Here is a 17,096-nt window from a genome sequence, read left to right on the forward strand (position 1 = left end):
GTCACCATGAGAGGATCTTGTCTCGCCCTCTACCCTCAAGTACCATTTTGTTAAACATGTCTGTTCATTTACTTGCTTTAAGTGAGAATGATGGTAAAAAAGGTGGCTCTGCTATGAGGAGTCACCTTCCAGAGTTCCTGAGCCGTGCCCAATCCAGAGCAGATATACACTACTTGCTTGGAGGCCCAAGAGGCAGGGTATCTGTGGAAGCTCCACGTGACAGTGGACTTTGGGGGTGACCTGAGAAACTGCAGGAAGGCAATGAGCAATACTTTGTTGTTCACTACACTTGAAGCCTGCGATTTTCACATACTCACACCTAGACTAAGTCATTGTCTCTCTGAGTGAATGTGCCCTGGGCCCATGTGGGCATTGTACCATGGTCAGGTTCAGTGGGCTGCAGCCAGTGAGCCAGGTATTCATACCAGGATGTGGAGATGAGCAGCAGCTAGAGAGATCCTGGTAGAGTAGTCTGAGGCCTCCCAAGAATCTGTAGGCCGTCTGCTTCTTGACTGAGGTGCTTTGAAGGCTCCTGGGAGCCTGGCTGTGTCTTTCCATGTAGGAACAGGTATTGTTGGTGAAGGGCTTGGAAAGGGGCCTGAAATCTTCACTGGAACAGTTCCAGAGCTTCAGGTATTTGTAGTTTAAGGACTGATTACGTAGAACCTGGAGACGGTGTACCCTAACATGTCCTGAAACAAACTTATTCTTAAATGCAACTCAGATAACTTCACCTTTAAAAATTTTCCAGAACTTCACGTTTTTAAAGCTTTTATTTATGTGTACATGCAAGCGTGTGTCTGTGTGTGTGTCTGTAATGTGTGTACGGGTGTCTTGCAGAGGCCAGAAGAGGGAATTGGATCCCCAGAAGCTGAAGTTTCAGGCTGCTGTGAACTGCTTGTTATGTGTACTAAGAAGGGAACGTGGGTCCTCAGGGAGAACAAGTGTACATTCTTAGCTACTACACAACTACATTTATTAACTAATCAACCCAGGAAGCTTGTACAAAAGGAAGAAGAGACCTGAAAAGGTAGAAGAGAGTGAGTGTGTCCCATCAGGTAAACCAAGGGAGGAAGCATTGAGAGGAAGAGGTGGAGACAGCTCAAGGCCAGGCCTGTCTTAAACTAGTCCCTGCCTAGTATGGAGGTCACTGACCATATAAAATTGCTGTCCCTTGAAACTTGGCAGCTCCTGTAATAAAAGAACCAGAGTGTGGCATTAGGGTTCCACTATGTAGCCTTGGCTGGCCTAAAATTCCCTATAGACCCCAGGCTTACCTCAAAGTTACAGTGATTCTCTTGCTTCAGCCTCTCAAGTGTTGGCCTTATAAGTATAAACCACTAAAACACAGCTTTCTAATTGTACTTAACTCCAGTGCTGGGATCATTAAAGGTGTGTGCCACCACTTCTGGCTTTTTTTGTTTGTTTGTTTTGAGACAGGGTTTCTCTGTAGCTTTTTTTGTTTGTTTTTTGTTTGTTTGTTTTGAGACAGGGTTTCTCTGTAGCTTTAGAGGCTGTCCAGGAACTAGCTCTAGTTGACCAGGCTGACCTTGAACTCACAGAGGCCCGCCTGCCTCGCCTCGGCCTCCCCGAGTGCTGGGATTAAAGGCGTGCACCACCACTACTTAGCATGCATAATTTTTTTAAAATGAAGTTTGTGTGAAATGGATAAATTCCCAGCAGGGGGTGGTGGTGGTAGTAAAAACCTGAATTGAGAGTAGTGAAGGAAACTCAAAATATTCTCTATTATAAGAGTTGAATAAGTAGTCACAAAATCTTTTTCATGGGTCGCTGGGCAGAAGTGGAACACACCTTTAATCCCAGCATTTGGGAGGCAAAGGCAGGTGGATCTCTGAATTCAAGATCAACCTGGTCTATAGAGCGAGTTCCAGGGCAATCAGGTCTACACGGAGAAACCTGGTTTCAAAAGCCCAAAAGATTAAAAAAAATAGATAAAATAAAATAAAATAAAACTCTGGGTCTGTGAGTCTACTCAGAGCAAATCATCCTTTCAGGCGTAAAAGTATCTGGGACCAGAACATGCATTTGTCTATCTTGTACAAGGCTCTGAGTTCAGATTCCAGTATCATGCACAGTTAAAGAAGAGATCTCTAACTCACTTTAATTTTTAAAAATAATTTTATATGCACTGGTGTTTTGCCTGCATTCATTTCTGTGTGAGGGTGCCGGCTCTCCTAGAACTGGAGTCACAGACAGTTGTGAGCTGCCATGTAGGTGCTGGGAATTGAACCCAGGATCTCGGGAAGAGCAGACAGTGAGTGCTCCTAACTACTTAGCTATTTCTCCAGCCCCACTAATTCACTTAAACTACTAGCCATACACCGAACTCTAGCAAGGCGAGATTTGGAAGAAAGCTAACAGACCTACCTTACCCTAAGTAGAGCATTGGCCACCCTCATCTGTCATTACATAAGGGTAGAGTCGTCCAGGACCAAGTTAGATGTATCACAGGAATATAGGTAGGCAACAATACAAGGAGAAACATCACTTATGACAAAAGGTAACAGTAGACTAACACGTGATCCTCCCAACAGACACGTAAAAATTATTTTATAAAGCACCCACTCATTATTTTTAGAAATCCTAAAAGACGGTGAGGAAATACTTTTAACCCCGTTGAAGGAGACACTAACACGATTATTCAACCACTCCAATTCCACACACGGAAGTCTAGTTGGAGGTGACTGGAATGCCCACCAGCTAGGGTCCCACACAGCAGCTGCTCCTCGGCAGTCAGGAAAGGGGCGCTCCTGGCCATACAGGGCCCCATGTAGAAGAAAGTTGCCCACAAAGAACATATCTGGGTGGGCCAGCAAGGGTGGCCCACAGGTCTCAGAAAGGCCTGGAGTCCCTTCTACACAACAAACTGAAGAAAAGAGTATCTTACGATTTAAAACAAATGACGGACATACTCCTAGTGGTGGGGTGACACCAGATCAAACTCACCCACGACCCCTCCAGGAAATGCTAACATTCAAAATAGTATGTGGTGCCATGTTCAGATGCTGAGTAGGAGGTCAGGGGTATTTATTACCTCTACTAATTCAAGATTACGATATGTGGCTCGATTATGAACTAAGACACACATATCTATAACATATTAGAGTTATAATAGGTCCTCAGGATGGAGGGTGTTGCTGCTCTTACTGTCAAAGGGCCAGCCATGCCAAAATACTATTTGGTGGTTAGAGAGAAACTCTGTCCGCTTCTACTCTAAATGATAAAAAGATAGTCACCAAAAAACCCAAAAAATTCAAATTAAGTGGATTTCTGCTGATCAAGTGTATTACTAAACTGGAAATATAAATTAAAACTCCAATGAGACTCACAAAACGAGAGCTGTTGAGTAGCAGGCCATGGTACCAAGTACCATGTGTGTACAGCGTTGAGGAAAAAGGCTGGCATTCTGTGGTAAAAGCAACACACACAATGCCAAACCTTTACCAGTATTTACCAGTATCCCTACCATGCCATGAGGCCAGATGGCCAGCCTGGGTCCTCTCCGGGCCTTCTAAGAATCACCTATTTTGGTTTTTTGCTTGCTACACTGTACATCATCACCTGCGTGATCACAAAAACAACATGCAAATCAACACAGCAAGCTATAACAACAGTGGGGTAGAAACTACCATGCAGGCAGGCAAGCAGGTTGGTTACTGTCTTCATCTACTGCAGGATAAGTGCTGTGTGTTGTATTCCCATGCTATGGCAGGCCTGGGCCCAGGACACTTCTTCCCTGTCTGCACACTGCCTAGCTTGTGGGTTCCACCCAGCAGCCTCCCCAAGGATGGCGGTTCACATGCCCTAGCTTTAATCAATACCTAGACAGAATCTCAATTTATCCCAGTTCTGTGATATGCAAAAATATGAATGATAACTAAAGCCGGGAAATATGGTCCATAAGATATTATGTCCTACACATAAAAGTGCCTGCTGCCAAGCCTGACAACCCGAGTTCAATCCCTGGGACCCACATGGTGGGAAGAAAGAATCAACTTCCACAAGTTGTCTTCACAATGCCACAAAGGTCACCCAAAGTAATAAACAAAAATATAGCTTTAAAATGTTTTTAAAACTAGAAAATAAAACTTCTCTTAATCCTGGTTCTAGGTAATGTAATAGAAACTACTGCCCATGCAACCCAGGTGTTCCTTACATAGCTCTAGAAGATAGGACAACCATTAAATCAAGCTGGCAAGACGCCATCCTTGTCCTAGGAATGTAGTTCAGTTGGTGATTGCCTGCCTAGCATGAACAAGACCCTGGATTTAATCCCAAGCACCATACAGAGTCAGGCATTGTGGGTACATGTCTGTAATCCCAGCACTTGGGAGATGTAGGCAGGAAGATCAGAAGCTCAAAGTCATCCTTAGCTACATGAGTTTGATGCCACTATTTGTTACATAAGACCCTGACTCAAAGAAAAGAAAAGAGAAAAGGAGAGGAGAAGAGAGAAAAGAACGATGCTGCCCTGATTAAAATCAGTAACACAAGCCCACTCTCCTGTAGGTAAGATCTAGATAGAGAGACCAGCAGACCTATATCTTAGGCACCACAGATCTGATCAAATTCCAAGTTGAACCCCAAACAGTTCAGGCCTAATACATAAAACTAAAAGAATAGTTTTTAACAATTAAAAAACAAAAACAAAAACAGATCTTTTCCAAATAAGCCAGTTACAAACCTTCAGCTGTTGACAAACGTCTTCCCGATCTCATTCCAAAAATGACCTCTTTCTGCTCTTTGACATGTCCACAACAGTGTTGACAAATCTCTTTCCTTCTGTGCCAACCCCTTCTGTGCAGTCGGCTGTTACCACAGGTATAGCTCCCATATCCAAGACCACTACCCTCTTGCCTGCCTCCCTTGCCACTCCAGTCTCTTCCAGCACTTCCTAACATCTGTAGGAGTCTTAGAGTTCCCTTCCATGGTTAATAAATGGAACATTATCAATAGGCTATTGCCAGCCATTGGTAGGTGGGTGTTTCCTACACAGATTAGAACTTTCCCAGAATAAGCAGTTTTGTGCTGAGTTTGAACACTGTACCCTCCCAGGCACACACAGTTATGTGCCCTTCAATTAGTGCTGAAATTGTGACTTTCTATGATCTGGTTCTCCACCCGGACAAAAGTGCTTATGCTATCAGTCTCCAGGGACAACCAGTGGCCTTGGGGGTAAGCATAATCTCCCATGTGTCAACAAAGACTGGTGCTGAGGACAGAAGCCTGCCCAGATCTATGTCCTCACCAAAATGCCTTGTCTTTGGCTGTGTTGAGGCATTTCACCTTCCAAAACCAGCCAACAGGGGAACAAGTCAGGTGGTCATACGTTGCTGATAAATGTCACAAAGCAGAAATATTCCAGCCTGGAATGTCTTACTCCAAAGTCTACCACTCTGAGGATGTCAGGAGGACAGAAAACTCAACATTAGAATACATGAGTGTATTAGGAGAACAGACATCAGTCTAATGCTAGATCTCCTGGAGTGTCAGGATGGTGCACAGCAACATAGCACCAGACGTCCCTGAGTTGTTGGGATAGGAATCAACCTCCTGGCACCAGAACCCAGGGATCTGTTCAGGAATGACTAGAAGAACCTTCCTCTGACAACAAGGCCAACTGTAAAATCCTGGAAGTAACTATTTGTGGGACATGCTAAGCCCCCTACCCTGCAGGAGGTTGTGGGATGGGAGCCAGGTTGGCTTTAAGCAGACCACCTCATTTCCTACAAGAGGTGGCATACCATCTGAAGTTGCTCTTTAATACTTCAGTGACAGGAAAGTGGTGTTTAATGAAAGATAAAGATATTATCAAACAGAAAACTGTGTCCTGCAGGTGGGCATGAGGGTCCCATCCTAGACTGTAGGCTGCTGTCACAAAACACCTTACTGGCTGCTCTTCCAGAGGTCCTGAGTTCAATTTTCAGCAAGCACATGGTGGCTCACAACCACCTGTAATGAGATCTGGTGCCCTTTTCTGGCCTGCAGGCATACATTCAGGCAGAATACTGTATACATAATAAATAGATAAATCTAAAAAAATTATATAAAAATTCTACAATGGAAGGCTTATGAGTATCCTAAGTTTACTTCTCAGCACTGGCAGCTGGGTCACAGTAGACTCTGTGGCTTATTCAGACCCAATCACCATGCCAAGTCCTTTGACGCAGAAAGGATGAAAGAGCTCTCAGGGTTTTTGATAAGGCATGTGTTCTGTCTTCGAGGACAGAATTTCCCACAAAGATCATTTTTCCTGCAGTCATCTTTGAGTTACAACTTCAACCTAAAAAACGGGAGGAATAAAAACAACATGGGGGCCACAGTAGACGGCCACTGATCACAGTTCTTGCATTTTTGTTCCACAAGCTTGTTTGAGTTTTGTTATTGTTTGCTCTGGTAAGAACTCAGATGGCTGGTGGCTGGTTGAGATGGCTCAGGGGTAAGGTACTTGTCACCAAGTCTGAGGACTTAGTTCAATTCCTGGAACCCACATAAAAACGGCAGGAGACAACAGAATCCAGAAGCTATCTTCTGACACGCATACATGCTCAGGGTTTCTGCACTCAGAAACATAAACTCACACCAATAATTATAAAATTTTAAAAAAACATAAAAGTCCTTGAAGTAAGGGCACTTATGGTATGCATGCCTTGACCCCCATTCCTAGTTTGAAGAGCATATAAAGTTTGAAGGACTTTAGCAACCAAGCTGACACATACCCTCAGCACAAAGCCACAAAAGCCACTGGCTACAATGTGCTTTAGGCTAGAGTTTGTTGAACACCTAATACAGTTTGTGGAACCAGGAGACAGAGAAAGTCACTACAAACTCCTCATGTACAATAGCCACATAGGACTCACAGGTCCTAGTAAGACCCATTGTACCACAAACGTCAGGAATCCCACACAGGACCCATGAAGCTTCTGTAGGCATAGGAAGCTTCCCATGAGGACCAATGAGATCCAGCTAACTTCCATTCTTGAGGTCCAGCTAACACTGCAGAGTCTGCTCAATACAACACACAGCCAACAAAAGGCCGAGGGAGACAGCATCTCCAGCAAGTGCTGCCCCTGTCGGGGAGTCTGCTCAGTCAGAGGGTCGTCTACAACAAGTGGGTTAAGCTGATGACCACCCCTATTCTTTTGGCTTTTGTACATTTAATTCTGTAAGAAGGTATGTGGTAGAGAAGAGTGTTTTCTTATTTTTAAGGCTTCATCTATCTTTGTGATTGATTATTTTTGAAACAGGGTTACACTATGTTGCCCAGACCTGTCTCCAACTTCTGAGCTCAAATGATCTTGTTTCAGTCTCATGAGTAGCAGCAAGGATTACAGACACATATTACCATATCCAGCTAAATTTAATGACAATCAACTCACAGAACTAAGCAACAGTTCCAGTCTTTAAAACATGATGTGCAGCATTCTTGCGCTATGAACGGTAGGATTGTGAGGACAACAGACAACAGGAAGCTGACCTTCAACCTCAATGTATTTCTAAATAAAGAAAAGTTACATCTTTAACTTTAAATCCGATTCTGAATATCAAACCTCCTAAAGTCCAGAAATGACAGGGAGGTGACCATCAGGGGCAAGAGCATCTAGAGTGACTTCGGGTAAGTTCCCTGAGCCACCTTCCAGGCCTACTCACAAGACCTGGGCTGGGGAGAGGGGGCTCCGGTCTACAGGACATCTCTGAACATAATATTCCCAAAAGGGACAAGAATGTCATATCTTCCACACTATTTTGAAAAAAACACTTATAACAAAGTGCATGAGGTCCAATGTACCAGGAAAGACACTTGTGTTTAAAATGGTTAAGAAAAACTAGAAGGTTGGTTTATAATTTATTTCAGAATAGCATGGCAAGATTCTCAAGAGTACTGGAAACCACTCACCCAGAGGTTAGACACTATTTCCCTACACTCCACTCTGTTCACGGGGGTCTGTTTGCCAGAACATTCCAAATGGTAAGTTAACCATCAGGAACATTTTCGGTTTATAACAGATGCCTTTTAAACAGGATACATATATGTTTCAAAATCATCTGAACTTGTACAGTGATATCAGACATACGTTATTTAGAGGCCTCATTCTAACACACCACTCTACACACAACTATTTCAGTTTCTGAGATAGCATCTTCCTATAAGCCTGAACTGGCCTGGAATTAACTACTGCAACTCAGGTTTGCCTTAAACTCAAACTCGTTGCAATCCTTCTGTTTCGGCTCCCAAGTGCTGGGATTATAGGTGTGAGTCACTATGTCTGAAGCTTCCAGAGGCTGCCTTGCTCTGTCATTGGCCTCTTCTCTATTGTCCTTTGACATGCCCCAGGAAAAGACCTGGATCTCCATCTGGCAGTGTAGGAGGGAGCCTGGATTGGGATACTCCCTGTGGAACGCCCAGAGGAGGCCGAGTACCCTGACTACAGGCTTATGAAACTTGACCAGAAGCATGGTTAAGCCTGGGCTCTCGAGCTTCTGCTGGAACCAATTTTTGGCTCAGGGCACTACATTCTGGGGTAATACATTGTACAGCAGCATATGTTTAAAAGTTCAAGCAAAAGAAGATGCAGAGCACCATCGAACCTAAACAAATTCTCTTTCTTTTCTAAAAGTTCATACAGCCAATTACTATAAAGGGTACAACCAAGGAACAAACCAGAAGCAAGCTCTGAGTCCAAGGGTCCCAACTGCAGGGACGCTTGGCAAACACATCTTTCCACTCTGGGCCATTCAGGAGCACACTCAGTTGGCACCTAGTACTAAGGCACCTAAACTTGTTTTTTTTTTTTTTTTTCCTGATGAAATAAGAAGTAAAGTGGCTCAAAATCAAAGATGGAATCAAACAGCTCAAGCATCTCTTGGAAATCTAAAATAGCCCAGAGTTTAGACACCCTTTAAGTGCAGCCTGACCAAAGAGCTTCCATGGAGAACACACCCATTGTTGACCACCCCAGGTCTGTGTGGGAGTTAGGCCACTCCAGAATCCACTAGCCATTTCATCCCCAAACATACCAGGTTCCCAGTGCACATCTCGGTACTTGCCCTAGTCAAGAGCAGCATACTATGTCCTCTTAATGTCTATCACAGCAGCAAAAATACATTTCACTTTTCCACAAGCATTGTGTTCTCCATGGCAGACTGGGAAGATTTCAGAGAAACACAACCTCTTCCCAAGGCCTCACCCTTTTGGGGGGTGAAAAGAGTGTAGATGCTAGGTGCTCATCAATGCAAGAGCCCCCCTCAAGTCTCTGCCCATTAACCTCACCTTCCTATCTACTCCTGGAGTGCCTCCTCCCCACGGGATACATCTCCTGCCTCTGTACACACCCTCATGACCTTCTGGGGAAAGAGAAGGGGGAGTGAGCCAAGACTAGGGAAAGGCACAATCCTGTAGTAGCTGGGGAGAGCAGGGGAGGCAGCCTGGAGGCTGGGACATGGAGCAGCAAGTACAGGTCATGATAACCCTGAGTCCTTGGAGCTAGGAAGAACTCCAACTCTGCCTTGTAACTATCCTATGACCCTCACCCTTGAGGGTGCTTGGGGACTTGTGGGAAGTGCAGGGTTTGAATCCTTGGGTTCAAATAACCAGGATCCCACACTTAAGCACTTCACAGAAAGAGTCAGGTGTGGGCTGGGTAGATCTGGGCAACTCCTGGATCCCCAATGCCTAGGAGCTTTACAGCAGATTCTGGGGTCTGTATGCCTGGAGGCCCTTGAAGTTCCATCTATTATCCATGTACTTCCTGATGATCCTCCTCGTGGTTCAGCCCCAAGGCTTTTGCCCTAAAGCGACCCACCTTTGGTTCCAATTGTTCTGAAGCTTGTCTACATTCTGAACCCTCCTCACAGTTTACCCTCGGGGCCCCAAACTACTCTAAGGATCTTCACAGGAGTCCAGATTGTTCTGGGCCAGCCTTGGTTTCCCAGCTCTCAACAACTGATTTGTCCCTGGGTCCTGACCTTCCTATAGCCTTGCCCCAGAGTACTGGCCCTTCGCGGGGTGGTCTCAGTGTCTTAACCCTCTGTAATCTATCTTGAGTTGGACCATCTCAGTGATTCTGGCATTTTCTAGGTCCTGTCGGGTACTGAGATCCAGTCTCCCTCAATGACCTTTCCTAGAATCTTGTCAGGTCTCTAGTACTGACCCTCTTCCTCCCACCCCCAGTGACCAATCCAGGATCGGGTCTCCACCTCTTCAGAGGTCCCAGCACTATGAGGGATCTGCCCAGTCCCAGTATTTCTGGCCTGGTCTGGGTCCTGTCTAGTCTGAGGTTCTGGTCTCCCAGGATCCAGCCTGGTCCAGACTCATGTTCTTCCGGGGTCCTGTTTTCTGGAATCCTGCCTAGTGCCTGTTCCAGCCCGCCTGGGATCCTCGTTTTCCCTAGCTCCTGTTCTCTCGGGGTCCAGTCTGCTCAGAATCCAGCTTGGCTAGGTGTTCTGCCTGATCTACGATTCTGCCCACCCCTGGTCCAGCCTGATCAAGGGTCCAGCCTGGTGCTGGCTCTTGTCTTCCCAGGGTTCTGCCTGGTCCCGGTTCCTGTCCTCCCAGGGTCCAGGTTGTTCAGGGATCCAGAATGGCCCAGGGTGCTGCCCTCCCAGGGTCCAGACCTCCCAAGTCCTGGCCTTCTGGCAGGCTTTTAGGGTCCCGCCTCCCGGGTTTGCCTAGGGCGCTGGGCTCGCAGCCTTCTGCGGACCATGGGCCGAGGCCGCGGCCTGAGGAGCGGGCGCGCGGGCCAGGCCGGGCGGGGCGGGCTCACTGACCTGCGTCTCGGGCGGCGGGCGAGCGGGCGCACGCGGGGGCTCGCCGGGAGGGGGAGGGGGCGCCGCTCCCTCTGGGTCCCCCCCAAGAGGAGGAGAAAAAAGCCGTGCGGAGTTTAAAACAAAGAGGCGGAAATGCCCGAACCAAGCCGAGTGAGGAGTCGGGGGCGCCGCGCTTGGAGCATGCGCAGTCTGCGGCTCAGCTCCCACCTCGCGAGGCGGAGGGGCGGGGCCTCCGGAAGGCGGGGCCTATAGGGGTGGGGTCCAGGCGGGGCCAGAGGGCGCAGGCGCGTGCTGGCCGCACTTGACTCAGGAAGCTGGTGCGACAAGTCAGGAGGGGTGGAGCTCAGGGGCGTGGCCGCAGGGGAAGAGGTGGGTCAGAAGGCGTGGTCAGAGCCGACAACCTGGAGAAACTTCGTCTGTGCTTCTGACCTGCTTCTATCTGGGTTGGAAACTAAACCAGAGCACCCGGACAACAGGTTTTCTCCCGTGTAAGCCTTCTGCTTACATTCCTGTCCTGTCTAGGAATCAGCCAGGTGCGCCGAACACTGTGGACACAGAGACCCTTCTGCTCGACTTTCGGACTGTGGAAACCTACAACTCATTCGTTTGTACAGTGGTGATCAGTGGTCACCGTAACTGGGAGAGAACAGAAAAGAAAGTTTTTTGGTTTTTTTTTTCAAGTCAAGATTTATCTTTGTAGCCGTGGCTGTCCTGGATCTCATTTTGTAGACCAGGCTGGCCTCGAACTCAGAGATTCACCTGCCTCTGCCTCCGGGGTGCTTGATTAAAGGCTACGTGTCTCCACTGGAAGGTTGTTCTTGGGGAATAAAGCAGTTGTGGCAGCGGTATGCTAAACAGGCAATGTGACAAGGAAGGAGTTCCAGGGGGGACCTGTCGGTATGGGGAGGGGAGGTCGTGCCTTGAAAGGAATCCAGTAAGGGCATGTGTGCAGTGAGGATGAAAGGGTCTACTTAAGTGTCCTACTGGGGTCGTGTGGATGGTCCCTCAGAGGGGAAGGCTCCCTGGGAACAAGGCAGCTATGCTCTATAGAAACCTGACTGCCCTTTGCAATCACAGAGAGGTTATTGATGAGGGAGAGAGTTGAGAGATAGTCCTGAGTAACGGAGGATATGGTCTTGGTATTAGAAATAGCAATGAGGTACTGCTGAGCAGCCCATAAACAGCCCTGGGATTAGAGCGCAGGTCCCAGGAATCCATCTAATTTGACAGACCACAGAACTGCCTGTCTGCAAATGGACTTTTCATGCCTTAAGAAAGACCATGTCCAGATGTTGTTCTAGGTCCAAGGTCCAGACCTTGTTTCTGTGTCTAGCCATCAGGGATGTCTCAGGAAACTCTAGCTTTACATACCCTCTGGCCTTTCATGAAGGTTGTTGCTCACTTTAGGTCCCCACCTTCCAGCACTGAAGGCTTCCTTTAGCCATCAGCTGACCCATCAGAATCCAGCCAAATGTCCTGCCCCCATCCTCACCCTGTATCCCTAAGTTAGTGAATAGCTTCCAACTAGTCTCCTTGTGTCCGTCCTTGCTCCCTGATCCATTTTCAGCACAAAATAGTGGCTTTTATAAGGTTGAGACATGTTCCCTGCTCAAAACATTCCAGAGGTTTTACCCAAAGCATAAACCGATGGACTAGGGTATCATGGAGGCTTGAAGAGATCTGAAATCATGTAACTATCTTATTTAGTAATATACTAAGTTCACAGGTACTTGTATGTGTTCTGGTTCTGCCAAGCAAATGACAAAACATGAAATTATGGCACTCAGTTTGATGATGAAAGGAGGGAATACTTCCCTCCTTACTTCTGTCTTCGCCAGCCTCTCTGGAGTATTCGGTCCATCCTCTGCGATGTTACCTCTTTGATGGTCTCCTCATCACCTGCAAACTCACAGTAAGGCTGCTGGGAAAACAGAATGAACTGAGCCCATACTTATTTTTTTAATGTTCTGGAAGATTTTTTTTTTTTTTGGTTTTTTGGTTTTTCGAGACAGGGTTTCTCTGCAGCTTTTTTAGAGCCTGTCCTGGACCTAGCTCTTGTAGACCAGGATTTTATATATATGGGTGTTTTCCTGCATGCGTGTCTGTGTACCACATGTGTGCAGTTCCCCTGGAGACCGAAATAGAGTATTGGATCCCTTAAAACTGGAGTTATAGACAGTTGTTAGCTCCCATGTGGAAATCGAATCCCGATCCTCTGGAAGAACAGCTAGTGCTTTTAACTGCTGAGCCATCTCTTCAACACCAAGACTCCATACATCTTATGCAAGTTCTCTCTTAAGCCTGGCAGGCTTTGCCTAGCTTTCCAACAAATGCTTGACCCAGGGCTCCAGAACATTTTGGGACTAAATCCAAGGTCTGTTAACACCTCCGTGACCACTTCAGTATTTGACTTTGCTAGATTCTTCTTCAGGAGCGATCTCTTGCCCCTAGCTATCCTGAGAGGATCCCAGAGCACCTGAGTAGAGTATGCTAGGCAGCAGAATTGCACAGAGGAAAAGTAAAACCCCTCCTGGATCCTGGATCCTGGATCCTGGATCCTGGATCCTGGATCCTGTCTTGTGCCCTTGGGACGTTATCCTTGTCACTCACAAATTCTGTGGTTCTCCTTGGTGTCACTAGGCACCTGCACCTCAAGGTCCCAGTGGAGTTGTTTCACCCACAGTGACTGAAAGCATGCGAAATGTAGGCACAGCTCTAGCCCTGACTGCAAAATAGGCATGAGCATGCAAAGGGTTGTGTGACCCTTCCACCAAAGCAACTAAGTCAAACATCAATTTACAGACATGTCAGATAATCATATCTTAGGCCCAGAGAAAGAAGGAATAGTTGGGTGAGTCTTGGGGAAGCCAATATGCCCAGATAAGAGCTATGGATCTACACAGTGCTTCAAAGCCCTCATCTGAGCATTGCTAGTCCTTCACAGAACTGCTAGAGCTAGAAAGAACAGGGGAAAGGAGAGAGGAGAGGGATCTGGGAGTCCACCAAGCCGGCATCACTGTGTTCCTACTAGTCAGGAAGTCCTGGTGGTCTAGGGGCATTCAGGTGGCTTTCAGCAGTGGGATAATCTAAAAAGACTGCTCTGTCCAGCCTGATAAAGGCAGGAGGCCTGGAGCGGTCTGAAGGGCTTGGTAACTTGGCCTTGTCTGTGATATTGCTATGATAAAACACCATGACCTAATAACACAGAAGTATTTACTACAGTGTTGCACGTGGTGAGAACTCACAGGGAAAGGGTGTGACACCCACATCTAGTTAGCACTGGTGGCCAGAGACACAAAGGAGAGTTTAACCCTAGGGAAGAAATCAGTCTCTCAAAGGACACCTAGAAACAGCATTGGAGAGCTGAGTAGTGTACCCATAAGCAGTTTCTGACCTATGTTGCTGATGCTCAGGTGGGAGGAAAACTAGAACATGGGCAGGGAAACAGACACTGTGAGGCCATATAAAGACATCTATTGCCAAAAGAAGAGCCACAGACTATCATCAGGAAGAGCAGAAGCACTTAATCAAAGCAGATCTGGCATATTCAAAAATTGGATGCATAAAACCCAATAATACAGCATCACAGGATTCTTGAAGAATTTTTAAAACAATGGGTGACAACTGGATATTTGTCTTCCCTTCAACATGAACTATACCTAAAGATAACCACATACTAGAAGGTCATGCCTCCTCCTTATAATAATCCAGCAAATAATCAAATGTTGGAAGAAGGCCTCTTGTTGGTTCCTGGCCACTTAGCCATGAAATAATCCACAGAAACTGTATTAATTAAATCACTGCTTGGTCCATTAGCTCAAGCTTCTTATTAGCTAACTCTTACATATTAATTTAACCCATTTCTAGTAATCTGTGTATTGCTATGTGGCTGTGGCTTACCAGCTAAACCCTTCTCTCTCCCAGCATTCAGTTTAGTTTTTTCCCTGCCTACCTAAGTTCTGCTCTGCTATAGGTCCAAAGAATATTTCTTTATTCATTAATGGTAATCACAGCATTCAGAGTGAAATCCCACATCAATCAAAAATAAAATTACGGAAATAACTAAGTTGCTACTCAGTTACTGAACACTATCTGTCATGTGTAAAACCCTGGGTTTGATCCTCAGCACTTGGGGGGAAATTATGCAATTTAAACAGCTGTGTTATATAACAACTATTATTGAGAGTAGCATTACCAAAAGGTAGGTACTTTGTGCCTCTGATGGACAGAGGGCACCACCAGGTAAAGACTTGCCAGAAATCCCACTTGAATCTAGAATACAGTCTGAATATCTCTTAGTTAGGTTTCTATTGCTATGATAACACCATTGCTGTGTTTGTACACTGTAAAGGTTTGTCACTCATATTAGTTTAATAAAACACTGATTGTCCAGTACCCAGGCAGGAGGTATAGGCAGGGCAACCAGACTAGGAGAATTCTGGGAAGAGGGAAGGCAGAGATGCAGTCACCAGCCAGAGACAGAAGAAGCAAGATGAGAATGCCTTGCTGAGAAATGTGGCTAAACAAAGATAAGAATTAGCCGGGCGGTGGTGGCGCACGCCTTTAATCCCAGCACTCGGGAGGCAGAGGCAGGCGGATCTCTGTGAGTTCGAGACCAGCCTGGTCTACAAGAGCTAGTTCCAGGACAGGCTCCAAAGCTACAGAGAAACCCTGTCTCGAAAAACAAACAAACAAAAAAAAACCAAAAAAAACAAAGATAAGAATTATGGGTTAATTTCCTCATAGAAGAGAAAGTGGAAATTATGCTCAAATGAATTGGCACAGGAGACTACTTCCTAAATATAACCCCAGCAGCATAAACATTGATAGAAACAATTCATAAATGGGACCTCCTGAAATTGAGAAGCTTCTGTAAAGCAAAGGACACGGTCAACAAGACAAAACAGCAGCCTACAGAATGGGAAAAGATCTTCACCAACCCCACATCATACAGATGTCTGATCTCCAAAATATACAAAGACCTCAAGAAATTGGTCATCAAAAGAACAAATAATCCAATAAAAAATGGGGTACAAACCTAAGCAGAGAACTCTCAACTGATGATTCTAAAATGGCTGAATGACACTTAAGGAAATGCTCAACGTCCTTAGTCATCAGAGAAATGCAAATCAAAACAACTCTGAGATTCCATCTTACACCTGTAAGAATGGCCAAGATCAAAAACACTGATGACAACTTATACTGGAGAGAATATAGGGTAAAGGGAACACTCCTCCATTGCTGGTGGGAATGCAAGCTGGTAAAGCCACTTTGGAAATCAATATGGCAATTTCTCAGAAAATTAGGAAACAACCTACCTCAAGACCTAGCAATACCACTTTTGGATATACCCAAAGAATGCTCAGTCATACCACAAAGACATGTGCTCAACTATGTTTAGAGCAGCATTGTTTGTCATAGCCAGAACCTGGACACAACCTAAATGCCCCTCGACTGAAGAATGGATAAGGAAAATGTGGTACCTTTACACAATGGAGTACTACACAGCAGAAAAAAATGACATCTTGAAATTTGCAGGCAAATGGATAGATCTAGAAAACATCATACTGAGTGAGGTAACCCAGACCCAGAAAGACAAATATAATATGTACTCACTCATAAGTGGCTTTTAGACATAAAGCAAAGAAAAACCACCCTACAATTAAGAATCCCAGAGAACCTAGACAACAACATGACCCTAAGAGAGACATACATGGATCTAATCTACATGGGAAGTAGAAAAAGACAAGATCTCCTGAGTAAATTTGGAGCATGGGGATCATGGGAGAGGGCAGAAAGGGAGGAGGGAGGGAAAGAGGAGAGCAGAGAAAAACATATAGCTCAATAAAAACAATAAAAAGACTGGGTTTTTTTTTTTTTTGTTTTTTTTTTTTTTTTTTTTTTTTTTTTGGTTTTTCGAGACAGGGTTTCTCTGTGGCTTTGGAGCCTGTCCTGGAACTAGCTCTTGTAGACCAGGCTGGCCTCGAACTCACAGAGATCCGCCTGCCTCTGCCTCCCGAGTGCTGGGATTAAAGGCGTGCGCCACCACCGCCCGGCTAAGACTGGGTTAATTTAAGTTTTAAGAGTTAGTTCATAATAAGCCTGAGGTAATAAGCCAAACAGTTTATAATTAATATAAGCCTCTGTGTGTTTCTTTGGGACTGAACAGCTGCAGGACCAGGCCATACAGAAAATTCTGTTCACACACCATGACCAAAGCAAGTTGACAAGGAGAGGTTTATTCCATCTTGCAGCTTGTAGTTCATCATCTAGGGAAGTCAAGATAGGAACTCAATGCAGAAACCTGG

General features: G+C 45.7%; 1 protein-coding gene across 2 annotated transcripts in view; it reads right to left on the bottom strand.

Moving 5' to 3' along the window:
- Pcgf3 (polycomb group ring finger 3) overlaps nt 1–10,987 on the bottom strand; it is a 43,922-nt gene extending 32,935 nt beyond the window's left edge. Inside the window, exon 1 of one of the 2 annotated variants that reach the window (XM_038346894.1) lies at nt 10,789–10,987. The gene's annotated coding sequence lies outside the window, so the exon portion shown is untranslated. Of the gene's footprint in view, nt 1–9,292; nt 9,316–10,788 lie in introns of those variants that run through there. The other variant, XM_038346895.1, reaches the window with a different exon arrangement.
- Nucleotides 10,988–17,096: the final 6,109 nt, after the last annotated feature.

Source organism: Arvicola amphibius, chromosome 1 (genome assembly GCF_903992535.2).
Source record: "Arvicola amphibius chromosome 1, mArvAmp1.2, whole genome shotgun sequence".
Lineage (NCBI taxonomy): Eukaryota > Metazoa > Chordata > Mammalia > Rodentia > Cricetidae > Arvicola > Arvicola amphibius.